Source organism: Xenia sp. Carnegie-2017, unplaced genomic scaffold (assembly GCF_021976095.1).
Source record: "Xenia sp. Carnegie-2017 unplaced genomic scaffold, XeniaSp_v1 HiC_scaffold_1, whole genome shotgun sequence".
Classification (NCBI taxonomy): Eukaryota; Metazoa; Cnidaria; class Anthozoa; order Malacalcyonacea; family Xeniidae; genus Xenia; species Xenia sp. Carnegie-2017.
In genome coordinates, this window is record NW_025813402.1 from 930,105 (window position 1) to 946,196 (window position 16,092).

General features: G+C 33.6%; 1 protein-coding gene across 4 annotated transcripts in view; it reads left to right on the plus strand.

The window, feature by feature from the left end:
• The window catches only part of LOC124440592, an 87,634-nt gene that overhangs the window by 9,428 nt on the left and 62,114 nt on the right, over positions 1-16,092 (plus strand). For 3 of the 4 annotated variants that reach the window (XR_006946700.1, XR_006946702.1, XM_046991011.1), the window contains exons 1-2: positions 11,576-11,920; positions 12,598-12,741. The gene's annotated coding sequence lies outside the window, so the exon portion shown is untranslated. Of the gene's footprint in view, positions 1-491; positions 701-1,376; positions 1,521-11,575; positions 11,921-12,597; positions 12,742-16,092 lie in introns of those variants that run through there. The other variant, XM_046991004.1, reaches the window with a different exon arrangement.

Sequence of the window (16,092 nt, forward strand, 5' to 3'; positions counted from 1 at the left end):
AAAAAATCCAGAGCTAACTCTAATCAAATATGGACGAGAGGAAAATCTCTAGAGCTTGAAGAAAGTACATCAAAACGAAAAAATAATTCCCGTTCACAAAACGTTCCAGAGAGTGTTGCAGAGGATCAAGGGATGGAATCTGGAGCAGAAAGTCGGACTGAATATTTAATATTTTTACTCGCACTTTTATATTTGGAACTTCATTGAATTGTATGATTTAAATTTTCCTTCAATTCCTGATGAACTATAAATATCTATAATTTGTACAAGTGCGCCGTGAATATAATGATAATTGAAATATTAACTAATTAGAACAAATGTACTTTTCGATGTCGTATTTTCTATTTGTACAACGCCCACTTTGATAACCTGGGGTACAAGAACTGATTACGTCACTGAATACGTCACAAACCATTTTCACACGACAGACATCGCATAATAATCGGCGAATACCGATAGTTTCTACCGGATGTTTCCGAGAATCGGTGAAGTCAGTCATGTAAACTCAAACTGTAAACTTGTTCGTCTGTATTTAAAGTATTACCGTTTGAGGTTCTTGAAAAGTTTTCAATGAAAAATGCAACGGATTAAACAATCTGCGTTATATCTTTGTACATATTTTGTGCCATCATCAACATAACGAATTGTTTGAATTTCTATTTCAAAATCGAGCGACGTTTAATATTATGACTTCATTTAGGTAAGTTCTATTGTACTGTAATCATTGATCATTGTTAGACTTTACAAAAAGATCTTTACTCCTTTTGAATTTTAAAACTGCTCTATATTTATGCCAAAAGTTTGCTGAGATTTTGTTTACGATTGTAACATGTGACAGCCTGGGTTATGTGTTTATTAGCATAATTATCAGTCAGCCAAGCTTTTTAAAACCATTATGAATTATTATTAACATCATCTGACGTCGTACATGAACTGTTCTTAACCAATTGAGCTATACCTCATATTCATCATGTCATTTTAACTTTTAAATATGTTTATGTCAAGATTTCAATTGTAGAATGATTATTATATATACTACTGAACATTGTGTACAACAAGACAACTGTCAATAAATGAGTTGTCAAGAAAAACAAACCTTAAGAACCAAGAATAGCATGAAGCTTTGTTTTACACCACTGTATATGACAGATCATTCTCATTGAAATGCATCAAATTGCAATATTGCTACATAAACACAATGAGGATGGACATTTTGATGTTCACGAAAACAAAATTTAATTATTTATAGATGTCCCAAATGTGCACAGCAATGTAATTATATCTTACAATAGCTATGCCAGTCCTAAATACCATACAAGGATAAATAATCTTTTGAAAATTTCACTGTTTGATTGTAAACTGTTTTCTTCTTTAAGATAAATCCCATTTCACCACCAACCTATGTTGTCATGACAACAACAATGAATCTAGAAGAAGGTTTGAAAGCTTTGGAAACATCTATCAAAGCCATTGAAGAAGTCATTATGAACAAGAAAGGAACATTTGTTTTACAACAAGCTGTAAGTGTTTGGTTTATATTTGTATGAAAAGCATATTGTATCACTAAAATGACATCCCCCTGGTACCTCTACTGTCCTCATATCATCCTGTTACCATTTCCCTAAGTACCCCATGCTATATTAAGACGGACATATTCAATCATTAGTCGTCTATTTTCAAATTACAATGGCACCATCCCAATGCATTGAAATCAATAATATTAGGACCCTGTGACATTGGCAATAATTTATGTTAACTGTCCACAAAAATTAGTTTTTCCTAAAGCTAATTATGCATTGTGATATCATAACAATGTCTTTTGCATATTGAAGAAAAGTTATGTGTCTCCAAAACAAAATAAAATAACAAAGCACATGTTTACACCATTTACACAATGACTGTCTCATGTTTGCTTTGTCTGACTGTGTAACTATTATCAGAAGGACATCACTTGAGTCCATTGGACATTTTACACACCTGTATGATGTATGAAAGATTTGAAATCATACAACTGACGTATGTTTAATGAGTTGCTGTTTTTTGCAGCGCTAGAATAAGTGCTGGTCTAAGAATAAAGCAAGTAGAGTTTGTCATGTTCTGAGCGTAGGGGTCGGTCGTGCCGTAAAAACAAAATATTTTTACTCTATAGCGTTGCGTGAACTGACAATCTTTCGTAAAAGCTGAGAAACGATATCTCTGACTCTTTGAGCTTCAGACGCAACGTTTGACTGTCCTTTGCTGATTTCTATGTTCACACACAATCCAAGAACACAGCAAAACGATGAATAATTGGACAATATTTGAAATACACGTGTGAATAAAGTTGGGCACGACCAAAGGAAAATATTCGGCGATTGAGCATGCGTACGACGCAATGCAGCTTTATATATTATTAGTAATTTATGTTTTGGTCGTTCTCGCCTGATCAGAGCACGACCAAACTAGGGCTGACTATACCCATTTTAACAGGCCGTGAGGTTTTCCAGCCAATCAGCGCTTAGGAATATATAATTTGGTCGTGCTGGTCTGAATAGAGGACGACCAAAAACGGGCGAACGCCCTTCCATTTGCTTTTAGTCAATAAATAGGTCAGATGTCGGGCAAAAACGTAATATACTGAAAGTAATATGAAGTACATATCACAAAATGCAAATGAAGCATAAGAAGTCGATTTTGTTTTCGTTAATATCTGTCAACATTAAAAACAAGTATTAAAATTTTAGTGGGTAAATAAAACCTTAGTTTGAAAAATGTTTGGTCGTGCTCAGCACAACCAGCACGACCTCTAGCTATGCCACTGTGTGGATGGTTTGCTGAAATTAAGAATTGTCACCCAGTGGTCGCATTTTCTTTGTGTATTATAACTTGTTTCTATACTTAAGTACATTATAAAATAAATGGTTTGAACCTGGGAGTGTCGTTACATGTTTGTAGATTTAGATCGTCCATGTTGTTAAGTCCTGAGAAGGACTGTTGGTGTTGTTGTTGACTGACTTTTCGACAACCTTAGAGGAAGTCATCTTCACAGTCAAATGTTTGTGGAAGTCAGAGTCAAAAGTTACTTCTCTCTGAAGATGACTACTGCTAAGGTTGTCGAAACGTCAGTCAACAACAACAAAAACAGTCCTTCTCAGGACTATACCAACCTGGACAATCTACATTTACTAACATGTAACGATATTATGTTGTTCTTCATCAGCTTGGAAGAGATTTGGACAGTACAGCATGTTCATGAGAGATCAAAGAATGCCCATGTGTCTCAAAAGGAAGATCATGGACACTGTCATACTACCAGCAATGACTTATGGAGCAGAGACGTGGGCACTTACCAATCATCAAAGAGAGAAACTGGCAATCACCCAAAGGAGCATGGAAAGATCAATGCTCGGTATCACGAGGAGAGATAAGATCCGGAATGAAGACCTGAGAGCAAGAACAAAGGTGAAGGATGTCATCGAGAAAGTTAATGAAGCCAAAGGAAAGTGGGCAGGACATCTAGCCCGAATGAAAAACCATGAATGGGCAAAGAAAACATCTGAATGGACCCGTGGGACAAGAAAGAGGCAAGGGAAGACCAAAAGGAGATGGAGAGATGACATCGAGCAGAGAGCGGACAGCATGTGGATCCAGAGAAAGACCGTGAAGAGTGGAGAAAGATGTGGAGGCCATCCGCCAGCAGTGGCGTGACAGGCTGATGATGATGATGATGATGATGATGTTGTTTTTATACTTTAGTACATCACGATGGTTAGGTATAAAAAAATAAAAAGCCTTTAAAAGCAATTTTATTGTGTGATAAGAAATTTTGAGCAAAAGATAATCATTGTCTACAATGATCTACCAGTGATCCTATCTATAAAAATGCAATGTTCCTGTCAAATTTTGTAGCAAGTGGTAGACAGGAAGCCGAAAATAAAATATTGTCACAGCGCAAACTATAGTCAACATACTTGTGTTCTTTTCACTGATTTGCACGCAGAAATTAGAAATACTTTTTGTGCAGACCTCATTGTTGGCTATGAAATAACACTATCATTATTAGCTTGTTTTGAAACAATTATGTTGGAATGAGTTGATAATAGCACTGAAAAAAACAAAAATCAATAACGACATAAATAAAAATACAGATCATTACGAAATAGATTTACAAAAACTTACAAATTTTTACAAATTTTTCATTAGTACATAACAGGTATGGTTGTTTTTGAACGATTATTGAGTGGTTAAAACAAAATATGTTCTTGAGTTTTACACAAATCTATTTATAATACAAAATTTACATAATCTTTTCCTTTCAATGAATACCACTCTACGTTGAAGTTGACGATGATTTAAAGTTTTTCTTGAGTTGATGGAACATTCAAAACAAGGTCTTCCTCCAACATTTCCATCGAAGATTCAAATTCTTCAGAAAAAGTCTCTTGAATGGGTAAATTTAGAATTGGTTGAGTATTTCCACCATCTTTCATACTTTCATTTTCCACTGCACTGTCTTATCTTTCGTTGCCATCTTCTAGCCCATCACAATTATTATCTTCAACGTTATTCTCTTGTTCAACACAGAAATTTTTACCTTTGTCGTTCATCTTTTTGTAAACGACGATCTAAAGATACTTACAATAGGGAAAGAGTCATCATTTCGACTCTTCTACCAATCGAAATGCTGGTTTCCTACGCAAAAGAATTACTTCAATGGGGTACGATTTACATGATGCTTATACCTGTAAAAAAATATTTTCCAATTTTGCGCATAAGAAATGAAACAAGAATGTAAGATTTAGGATGATTATATTTTATTTCACATGGTCATACTAATAATAAATTAAAATCGTCACGATTTCTTGTTACATCACCTTAAGTACATATGGTTTGGATCGTAAGCGTAGGAAAACATGTTTTTAAGACGTGTTAAATAAATTACATTGGTAACAGCTACCTTTTCTTTAAGCCAACTTCACGAATATTCACGAATAGAAATCAAGTCGAGTGTCAAGTCTAACGCGCTTGAGGACTTCAAACACCAATCAATGTTCTGTTATACACATCTCTATATAAACTTATGAATATTGGATGGCAGGCAGTGTTTCCACGCTCCCACGTTCTTTCTACTCCGCACCAATAAGATTGAAGATAATTAATAAAAGTTGAACTTTTGTAACAAATACTTAACATATTTAATGAAATAACTATCATATTTTTCAGGTTCATGAGACAATTGCTTAAATTGTGAAGTGCGAGGGTGATATCTTCATTTAAAATAACTATTATAACTATTAAGTTTGAAACAATCACCAAGCAAAACAAACATTAACAATATATATACCACCTAATGTGCCAAGATAAAAGATCATTTTCTCACTAAGATCATTTTGTCGCAAGAAAATGTAATTTGTCCCCCATTTTTCCCTATAACTTAGTTTTTGCTTATACTTCTGTTGTAACTATGTATAAGAAAAAAAATTGGAACTTCTCTAACGTTACAGGAACGCTTTCATTTTAAGAACTTTACAATTATAACCTTTATGAAGGCCCAATTCTTTTAAAACTGAATGACTGATAAGTTTGTGCCAGTAGAAATAATGTATAAACCGTCCAAGTTGTAAATAATGACTGTGTTTTCACTGTTTCGAATTCTACAAGCGCGTAAAACTGGAAACGTGTACCTACTACCTGCATATGAAGACAATACATATTAATGTATAAGCTTCATTTGTAGGCGTTACACAAAAGAACCTGACAAATAACTAGTTTATCAAAATAAAGAATCTTTGTCAAAATTTATGCTTATAACTGCAAAAGATTGAATCATGAATGTAAGATTTGGGATAATTATATTTTATTAATGGAGTAAAACGTATTTTATTATGATCATTATATATTACAAATATAAATGTTAAAAAACTAAATCAAATATGACTAAAATCAGTGTTTAAAAATATCCATGATAAAAGGGACAGTCAAGTGTAAAGACAACTTTCCCAATAACCTAGGTCAATATTTAAAGTATGTTCGCGAGTTGAGGCAGATCGACTTCCTCGTATTGCAGTAATTGCTGACCTAATCAGTGCGAAAGATAGTTTACAACGCATCCACGCTAGCGTGATGCCATATTGCAGCTTTCTCTTTTGTGCCAGCAGAGCAGCTAGCCGTTTATAAGCAATTGCCGTCTCTTTCCCCATACCACCTGATGTTGAAAAGACCAGTGGTGTAAAAGCAGCATATTCAATCTCTCTTACTCGATCACCATATTCCCTTTTCTTAGCCATCTCATGCTGACGATAGAGTGCAGGTAGATTGGTGTTTTGGTAGCTCGACGCGTTTGGGTGAAATACCCTTACATCAAAAAATGCATCTTGCTGTCTAGACCAAAAACCTTTAGCACGAATATCTAGTCTCGCTTCTTCTTGTCTATTGGCTGTACGAGGTAATATCACTTCCCCAGAAAGAGGTTGTAATTGTGGCTCTTTCACAACTGTCGAGCAAACTTCAGCCATCCACTGTGCTGTTATATCTCGAACTTCATTATGTCTCACTATTGGTAAACCACCATGAGGACATATCATCGCGTGATCGGTTGCAAAAGCCTTTCCACAAATGCAGTGCAGAGGGATATTTTTCAATTGCCATCCATAACGTAAACTTAATGCATCTCGAAATTCCCCTTTGTTCAAATTAAAGCCTTGATCTTGTAATGGAAGTACACTTAACCATGATGACGATCCTTTTTCGCTCAGTATATCTAGCTTCCTTTGCATTGTTGGCGTAGAACTATCTCTTATATCCTGGATCAAATCATCCACTTTCTTCTTCTTTTGCTCTCGTCATTATATTTTATTTCACATGGTCATACTAATAATAAATTAAAGTCGTCACGATTTCTTGTTACATCACCTTAAGTACATATGGTTTGGATCGTAAGCGTAGGAAAACATGTTTTTAAAAAGTGTTAAATAAATTACATTAGTAACAGCTACCTTTTTTTTTGTGCAAATACTTAAACTTCCTAGTTTAATAGTTATTCAAATATTAACAACATTCATATACCACCTATTGTGCCAAGATAAAAGATCTTTTTGGTTGAGTCGTGTACTTGAGCCGGGTACTCCATGAGTACAGAATAAAAATACAGATCATTACGAAATAGATTTACAAAAACTTACAAATATTTACACATTTTTTACTAGTAGATAACAAGTATGGTTGTTTTTGAACGATTATTGAGTGGTTAAAACAAAAATATTTTCTTGAGTTTTACACAAATCTATTTATAATACAAAATTTACATAATCTGTTTCTTTCAATGAATACCACTTTACGTTGAAGTTGACGATGATTTAAAGTTTTTCTTGAGTTGATGGAACATTCAAAACAAGGTCTTCCTCCAACATTTCCATCGAAGATTCAAATTCTTCAGAAAAAGTCTCTTGAATGGGTAAATTTAGAATTGGTTGAGTATTTCCACCATCTTCCATACTTTCATTTTCCAATGCACTGTCGTATCTTTGGTCGAGTCTGTGTGTAATCACTATGTAGAAAAAAATGGTCACGTGATATAAAAGTATAACCATTACATCCGTATATATCTTTAATATGCATTAGATATAATTGGACAACAGTTTTTCTATTATGTCTGTTGACATAAAATTATAAGCGACACAATACCAAATGGACAAAAGCACAGTAATTTTTAAAACAAAGGATTGATATGATGAGCAACAAACTGAAATATCTTGTATATTTTGTCACTTAATTTAGACAAAGTAATTGTACAACCTTTTATTTTTAAACTCTCTTATAACTAAGTTAATTTATTACATGTTTGTAGATGTAGATCGTCCGGGTTGGTATAATCCTGAGAAGGACTGTTTTTGTTGTTGTTGACTGACGTTTCGACAACCTTAGCGGTAGTCATCTTCAGAATCAAATCAGAAATAAACGTCAGGTTAGCCATATTTGTTATCTGGTTCTTTCTTACGCAGCGATGGTTGAACCAGAGTTGTTGGCGTATGCGTCTGACGTTGCTTGCAAAACGTATGTAATCGTTAGCAAGTTGTTCGCTCTGTCGTCCAAATGATCGTAATAAAGTAAATGGTTTGAACCCAGGAGTATCGTTACATGTTTGTAGATGTAGATCGTCCAAGTTGGTATAGTCCTGAGAAGGACTGTTTTTGTTGTTGTTGACTGATGTTCAACCACCGCTATGTAAGAACCAGATAACAAATACGGCTAACTTGACGTTTACTCCTCATTTGATTCTGAAGATGACTAACGCTAAGGATGTCGAAACGTCAGTCAACAACAACAAAAACAGTCCTTCTCAGGACTATGCCAACCTGAACGATCTACATTTACAAACATGTAACGATACTCCCAGGTTCAAACCATTTACTTTAAGTTAATTTATAAAAGTAACAGCAAGAAGTAACACTGTATGTATGTATAATATGCAAATATTAAATTAGGAGTAATTGGAAGAGCAGTTTTCCAAAGTTCATTTTACAAAATTTGCATGCTAAAGGCAAGCGGTAGCAAAGCAATTGCTTCATTTAAATTATTTATCTTTACATGTATATGTTGCAGTTGACATGAAAGTTAGAACTCAGCCCATAATCAATTAAATCATGTTAACTGGAGCTTAAAGGATGTTTTCTGTATTTTGTTCAGTTTGTTGCTAACCAGCACAAGATCAACACATCCATTAACACCAACAATTATATGGTGTCATATATGTAGCTCTCAGTCTCCCAGTGTTTGTGTGTAAGTATATTATTTGATTTCATCTGGATTCATGTTACTCAGATGTTTTCAGCAAGGAATTACTTTTATACACATACAAACTTGAATGGTACAATCCATGTTGCGGTCATTATTCATGGCACATTAGCATTCTATTTACGTACATACAGTGATTATGAGCATGGAAATGATTTGTTGTATAGGATTGATTACACATTACACTAAACAAAGAGGAATGGGACTTATTGGACCTATAAGTCCATGTCTTTTTTCAAAATGTAATGTTTGTTTCTTAAAATATTAAAATGCACTGCTGCTATATAAGTGTCACGCGCTCGGAGAGCCGACGGCAATCTTGAACATGCATAAATATATCTGCTTCCGATGCTTTACTTTCGACGTTTGTAGAGACGTCCTCGCAAATTTAGCATAAAATTCATTGCTATTTTGAATGAAAACGCTTTGTGAAGAGTAAAATCGTTCTTCACGGATAAATCAAACGAAATTTTTTTCTATAAATGAACTGAGTCAGCAGAATGATAATAAAATAAGTTTAACATGTCAAAGCAAAACTTCCCTGTTAATTCATTAGTTGAGTTGTCCTGACAAAATTTATAATTCGTCTAAAACTCTTGTGGACTTTGTGGTCTAGTATCTATGAAGCCGAAATATTTATAGTTGTATAATGATATGTTTGTGTCAGTTTATTCCAAGGTCATGTAGAGGTTATCAAATTGATACATACTCTTTCATAATACACATACACATATTACACATACGTACATATTTTAAAACGAAAATCATTCATATTACACATACGTACATATTTTAAAACGAAAATCATTCATATTACACATACGTACATATTTTAAAACGAAAATCATTTGAGATGCTTAAACAGTTTTACAAGATGAAACATTTTTTGCCTCTGGGACTGTAAAGTCACTGTTGAGAGCTTTTACTTATTTATTGTCTACTTGTAATAACACATTTAAATGTACTCCTGTCCAGCATGCCCTCAATAAAATATTTGTGACGTTAAAAGCGCCAATGATAACATGAAATCACATTGCTTTTCTAACTGAGTGAATCTCCTTGATGCAAATGAGCAACCGTTCATAACGCCATATTATTGTTATTGTTATAAAATGTACTTTTGTCACCCTGTGTGATGCAGATTTCGTGTGATGATATGTCTTACTCAAGAGATCTTCAGGAATTTTTGTGACGTTTTAGGCCCCGTTTACACCATACCGGATTGCTATCGTAGCAGGTTAAATATTCTTTGTATTAAAAGGCAGTGATATTATTCAACGTCAGAAACACAAACAAGCAAGACTACTTAGGTCTTCCACCAATAAGATTAAAGTATATACACATGCATGCTTTAATCTTATTGATTGAAGTAGTTACTACACATAGTATGCATTTCCACACATAGTATGCATTTCCGCACATAGGCGGGCAGTGATAGTATATACACATGCATGCTTTAATCTTATTGGTTGAAGTAGTTACTACACATAGTATGCATTTCTACACATAGTATGCATTTCCTCAAAAAAGCTTACTTAAGATGATAATCATTGTGGAAAGAAGACTTGACTAGTTGACTTCATTCTTGTATATTTCTTTACGTGGCTAACTTGGCTTTAGAAGAAAAGGTAGATATGACTTATTTATTTTATTTTACACTAGGTAATAAAATATTTTGCTATTCTTACGATCCGAACCATACGTAGCTTAAGATGTAGATTGTTTAGCAAACACGACGTTCCTTTAAGACGGATATGGGTCTAACACGCCATCACGTCGTAAAGTATTTGTGATTTAGCAAACCTTTTGTAGAACTTCGTCAAATAAAGTAAATGGTTTGAACCCGGGAGTATCGTTACATGTTTGTAAATGTAGATCTTTCAAACTCTACGAGATGTAAATCATCAAAATATGCAAATTAAAGTACCTCTGTTGTCGTTAAGCGAAGCAAAGTTTTCAACCAGTTCGTATGTGAACAACTTCAATATCGATAAATATGTTGAAGATATGAATACATTTGTTCTTACTTTGTTGTAAATTTGTAATTTAAGTATTGATCTTCTAAAAATGCCTCGCTTGACTGAAATTGTCCGCGTCACCTTCAACTTTCAATTTTCAATACAACTTGCCATTTTATTTTTCAGTCGTTACAAAGCCAAAAAAATAGAGCTTCAGGGCTAAAAATCTCTACCGGTTTTCCTGTACATGTCATAAAAATTTTGCCTTAATCAGAAGTTTGTGAAAGGAATAAAAAACGCGAAAACTGTGATTTTGTAATACAAAAATAAGGAAAGGAGCGAAAACGGTGAAAAAATCCAGAGCTAACTTTAATCAAATACAGACGAGAGGAAAATCGCCAGCGTTGCAGAGGATCAAGGGATGGAACCTGGAGCAGAAAGAATCAAACTGGAATATTTAATATTTTTACTCGTACTTTTATATTTGGAACTTCTTATTGAATTGTATGATTTAAATCTTCCTTCAATTCCTGATGAACTGTAAATATCTATAATTTGTACAAGTTCGCCGTGAACATAATGATAATTGAAATATTTACTAATTAGAACAAATGTACTTTTCGTTGTCGTTTATCGTTGTCGTTGTGCAAATTTATATCTCTCTTATGGTTAGGGTTAAGGTTAGGGTTAAGATTAAGGTTAGGGTTAGGATTAGGATTAGGATTATTTTTTCAAATCCATAGTCGGAAAACTGATTACGTCACTGAAACGTCACGACCATTTTTACGACAGACATCGAATAATAATCGGCAAATACCGATAGTTTCCACCGGATGTTTCCGAGAATCGGTAAAGTCAGTCATGTAAACTCAAGCTGTAAACTTTATAAAACATATTTCGAAGAAGCAAGACATCTTGAGATTGCAAAATATGCATCAAAACAAGACGAGAAGTGAACTGTAAATTCTCGATTTTATTTCAAAGTCATCCTCAGACAGAATGACAGAATTACTCGTCTGTATGTAGAGTATTACCGTTTGAGGTTCTTGAAAATTTTGCATTGAAAAATGCAACTGATTAAACAATCTGCGTTATGTCTTTGTACATATTTTGTGCCATCATCAACATAAAGAATTGTTTGTATTTCTATTTCAAAATCGAACGACGTTTAATATTATGACTTCATTTAGGTAAGTTCTATTGTACTGCAATCATTGATCATCGTTAGACTTTATAAAAAGATCTTTACTCCTTTTGAATTTTAAAACTGTTTTATATTTATGGCAAAAGTTTGCTGAGATTTTGTTTACGACTGTAACATGTGACAGCTTGGGTTATGTGTTTATTGGCATATTTATCAGTCAGCCAAGCTTTTTTGAAACCATTATGAATCAACATTAACATCATCTGACGTCGTACATGAACTGTTCTTAACCAATAGAGCTATACCTCATATTCATCATGTCATTTTAACTTTTAAATATGTTTATGTCAAGATTTCAATTGTAGAATGATTATTATATATACTACTGAACATTGTGTACAACAAGACAACTGTCAATAAATGAGTTGTCAAGGAAAACAAACCTTAAGAACCAAGAATAGCATAAAGCTTTGTTTAAAACCACTGTATATGACAGATCATTCTCATTGAAATGCATCACATTGCAATATTGCTACATAAACACAATGAGGATGAACACTCTGATGTTCACGAAAACAAGATTTAATTATTTATAGATGTTCCAAATGTTCACAGCAATGTAATTATATCTTACAATAGCTGTGCCAGGCCTAAATACCATACAATGTTAAAAAATCTTTTGAAAATATCACTGTATGATTGTAAACTGTTTTCTTCTTTAAGATAAATCCCATTTAACCACCTACCTATGTTGTCACGACAACAACAATGAATCGAGAAAAAGGTTTGAAAGCTTTGGAAACATCTATCAAAGCCATTGAAGAAGTCATTATGAATAAGAAAGGAACATTTGTTTTACAACAAGCTGTAACTGTTTGGTTTATATTTCTATGAAAAGTATATTGTATCACTAAAATGACATCCCCCTGGTACCTCTACTGTCCTCATATCATCCTGTTACCATTTCCCTAAGTACCCCATGCTGTATTAAGACGGACATATTCAATCATTAGTCATTTATTTGTAAATTACAATGACACCATCCCTGTCCTTTAAAATCAAAAATATAACGACCCAGTTAACATTGACAATATTTATCTGCAAGAATTGAAACAAGAAAATGACATGAAGTAATGGGTGTAAAAATTCAAAAGCCAAACAAAGTTAAAAAATTTTGTATTCATAATTTTGTAGAAGCACTATTGCTAATGCGCATTTAATATATATGACAAGTTTTTTAAAATAGACATGTTTTGATATCTCATGATGCCATCTTCAGTATAAGTGAAATAATAAGTGATACAAGGTTTATACAAAAGTAATATGATACATAAATTACAACAATAATAAAGAAATAAGATAAATTAATGAGGAGCGTCCAAGCGTATTATAAACTAAATATTGTATTAAATTTAAAAACTTAAACATTGAGGTCAGGGTTAGTTTTGTTAATGTGGAGTGCTTCTTTGATTTTAAGGGAGAATGAGGTTTCGGCAGTGTCGATGATTTTGAAGCAAGAGGGTGAATAGTTGGTTTTACATGAGTGAGATTTAAGAAGGTGTCGGTAGATATGAGAGTTTTTGTCTGTTGTGGTATGTTTCCTGATTCTGGTGGATAAATGGCGCGAAGTTTCGCCAATGTATCCGGAATTACATCCCGCGCAATTGAATTCATATACCACTATTGATTTAATTGAATCAGGGATTGGGTCTTTGAATGAGAAAAGGTTTTTGATTTTGAATGTTGTGAAAATTAGTTGAATGTCAATATCTGTACAGAAGCGTTTCATAATGTTTGTAAGTCTGCGTTGTGTGTGTCGTGAGTAATGTCCGATGTATGGTAGTTTGAAGTATAGAGTTGTTATTTTGGAATTTTCATTTGTGTTGGTTGTGATCGTCGTGTCAGGAGTTTCGGTGTCCAGTTTGAGGTTGTTGTTTTGTTTATTGTCGAGATATTGTTTTACGGTTCTGTTAATAAAGTGTAGTGGGAAAGAGTTTCGTAAAAAAGTGGATGTGATGTTTTTTTATGTCTTGTTAAAAGCCATTGTTTGTATTGTTAAGTTTGTATGCTCTGTCGATTAGTGTGCGATAAATTGGCACATTACAAGTCGATTGTTGATTCCAACCTTCACTTTACCCACAGATTTTTAACCTTGATCATTACTGACCAAGAGCTTAGCAATCTACTTTTGTGTTTATTTTGTCAGTTCTTCTCATTATGTCAGATACATGGCAATCAAGATTAGAGGTTGAAATGTACTTGTAAATCCTATTGCCATGCCTTTGCAAGAAATTTGTTGATTTCAAATGATAAATTTAAGCTATAAATTACTATCATTGATTACCATTTTTATCTGTTCAGCTAAAAGTTGTCACAGATATGGATGAAGCAGACTAGAAAAACTTGAACATCAAAATGCAGTAGTTGATGGTGATGACGATAATCCTGATGATGAAGAAGAACAAGATGAAGCAAAAGTGATTGTGGTTTGTTTTAAAACTTGCTGTGTTTTATTTTTATCATTCACGACCTGCAGTTGCCTTGAACAACAATTTGTTTAACTTCAAACTCCATTCAAACCCTATACATTACAAACATCAATTATTTCCTTTTGACGATCCGAAGTAGATATTTCATTGTCAGTATTTCGCGAGGCAGTTTTTGAAGGTCCCCTGTTCGGGTTAAACTGCAGCTCTGAATATGTAGTTTGTGTTGAATAGGACATTCGTCATCGTGAAACTATTGTAAATGCCAAGTCGTTGAAATGAAAGCATATTTAGGAAGGAGATCATTAAATTAAATATTGCTAACAATTTCCTACGGGCGAAAACTTTCCTTGAACTTTTTAATCATAATTCATCCAAGATTCAAAATATCTTATCAAAATTGGTTATAAATTATGACTGTCGATGCTATAGTTTGTCGCTTTCCATTGTCTGACCCTGAGTTTAAATTTCATGTTAACTTAATCTCGACGTTCACCTTTGACGTTTATCACAACTTATACAGTCAGTGAAGTTTGTTGAAAAATTCTAATACTCCTTTCTAACTTAATATATCATCAAATGAAATCAAGAATATTTGAAATTTCAAACGCGGAAGTGTATTATGACGTTAACTGTATTAAAAAGTACAAAAGCTCACAAAACGACAAAAGCTTTATGATTATGTCGACATTACGAATGGAGAAAACAATAACATAAAGGAAAATATGGCTAGTTAGATCATGGATTGAATAGGATATGTACGCACGAATAGGGTGATAACGCTACTTGTTTCATGTCGCTTTTTTAAGTTCGGCACATGAGAAGGTCGCCGTTTGAACTAAGCCTTACAAACGACTTATTCACAATACAAACAAACGATCAACTAAAAACATTACACTTCACACTTGTTCACAATGACAATACACAATTGACACCCACACATTACAACTAAAAACATCACAACTAAAAATAAAAATATTACACTTCACACTAATTCACAATGACAATACACATTTCCTGTACACACAATACAATTACGTAAGAACCAGATAACAAATACGGCTAATCTGACGTTTACTCCTCACTTGACTCTGAAGATGACTAAGGTTATTGAAACGTCAGTCAACAACAACAAAAACAGTCTTTCTCGGGACTATACCAACCTGGACGATCTACATTTACAAACATGCTTTATGATTATGTCGACATTACGAATGGAGAAAACAATAACATAAAGGAAAATATGGCTAGTTTTATAAAACAATAATGTATCGTATCGCATGTGTATTTCGTTTCGTACATTTGAGTCTCACTTGAGAGATGTTTTCTTCACCAAGGTCAAGATGTGAATGAAAGTTTGATGTCATCATGCGTTCGACCCCTTGTTAGGATTTTGATTGGTTGGTTATGGGAAACTATTGTTTTTTCCGGCGTTATCAAAAAAGCAGCAGACTGCATATTGTGCAAAAGAGAGTAAGAGGCAAGTGATTCTTATTGTTCTCAGACCTATTTCAATTTTCAAAGCGTGCAAACGAGACTTTCAACTTGATTTGTACATTTTTACGTTCGTGGCTAACTTGGCTTCAGTAAAAGAGGTTTGTGTGAGAGTTACGATAGCTTGTTTATTTTCCACGTCCAAATACATTTCACTAGTTTATAGCTTTCATGTTTTGCTCCACCATCGTTAAATCATCTCACTAATAATTTAAGTTTATTATTATTGTACATGGTG